The sequence below is a fragment of the Cariama cristata genome, unplaced genomic scaffold (genome assembly GCF_000690535.1).
Source record: "Cariama cristata isolate BGI_N322 unplaced genomic scaffold, ASM69053v1 scaffold4261, whole genome shotgun sequence".
Classification (NCBI taxonomy): domain Eukaryota; kingdom Metazoa; phylum Chordata; class Aves; order Cariamiformes; family Cariamidae; genus Cariama; species Cariama cristata.
Window position 1 is genome coordinate 315 of NW_009600847.1, and position 1,711 is coordinate 2,025.

Genomic DNA, 1,711 nt, shown 5'->3' on the forward strand with positions numbered 1-1,711 from the left:
TCGTGGTGAGCACTTCTGCCAGCTCCCTCAGCACCCTTGGGTGGATCCCATCTGGACTCATGGACTTGTGTGTGCTGAAGTTCTATAGCGGGTCACTCAGCATTTCCTCTTGGATTATGGGGGCTTCGTTCTGCTCCCTGTCTTCCAGCTCGGGGGGCTGGGTACCCAGAGAACAACTGGTCTTACTATCAAAGACTGAGGCAAAGAAGGCATTAAGTACCTCAGCCTTTTCCTCATCCTTTGTCACTGTGTTTCCCCCCACATCCAGTAAAGGATGGAGATTCTCCCTAGCCCTCCTTTTGTTGCTAATATATTTATAGAAACATTTTTTTATTGTCTTTTATGGCAGTAGCCAGATTAAGTTCTAGTTGGACTTTGGCCCTTCTAATTTTCTCCCTGCCTAATGTCATGACATCCTTGTAGTCCTGATTTAAAATCAGTTCAAACTGTTGGTACTTGCTAGTCTGGCTGATCAAACTTTTGAGATTTAACTTTTGAAAATGGGTAACTTGTAATGGATTTTTTCCTTCATCAGGGTGGGAATTGCCAAAACCCGACTCTTTATTTTATCTTATGCATGTTTCACCACGTGTTATGAACAGTTGTGTAAAAATTCAATGTACATAAGAGAGGCCTGTGGCAGCAAAATAATCTTCCAGTGAATTTCCCTTAGTATTGCTGTGTTCTTCAGCAGTGTGATGTGTTGTTTTTCTTCCTTGGATCTCAGACCATCATCTCTTCCTCTAGCCGGAGCTGTTAGTTAGCTGTATGGATTGTAAATTCTCAGATATTTTCCTAAATGTTATGTGCCTGATGAAAATAACTTTATTTTTCTAGACCAGCTTGTTAAGCAATATTTTGGGGTTTCATTGCATGCCAGACTTTTGGAGTTGACTGTGTGGTTAATGTTATTGACTATATGGTTAATATTATTGGTTGCCTTCTTTAGAGAACCAGATTTTAAGATGCTTGCCCAAAGCTGTATTTGCCATATGATTAGCTCTACGGTATTGAATGGAGCTCAAGATCACAGATGCTTTTGACTCCCAAATTTCTTTCTAGTTTTCTCAGCAGATTTCACCCCTTCCATTTCTTTCCTATTCTAGTTGCCTCTGTATCATTACTCTACAGCATTTTTGAATGTATCTTTTTTAATTACTTTAAGCACTTAATTGTTGTATTAATTATTGTATGAAGCCAATATTGAAAGCTCATTAACTTATTCTAAATGTAGCGCTGTGCAAGCTCAATAATTCTGTCATTTGATGTGCTTTTTCTTCAGATTGAAGATGGGAGCAAAGCTGCAGCTGTGGACAAGTTACTGGCTGGGGATGAAATTGTTGGCATCAATGATGTGGGCCTCTCCGGCTTCCGACAAGAAGCAATCTGTCTGGTGAAAGGTTCACACAAGACACTGAAGCTTGTAGTAAAAAGGTAAGATTGTGTCATTCAGCTGGAAAACCAAATATGTTCCAGGCTATAAGCTACTGAGCAATTAAATTTGCCAAGGCTTGGCAAGATAATGCCTTTCGTCCAGTGTCATTAATGTGCACGTTATGTGGTGTTACCTCCTCCTTCAACACAGACCTTTTAATGGAAGAAGATGTGGGGGGAGGTAGCCTATTGATCGGAGCTAAAACTGAGGCCATATATTCTGTGAATACTGTTGTGATGTGATGTGTGAGGACTCTCTTCCTTTCTGTCCTGCTGA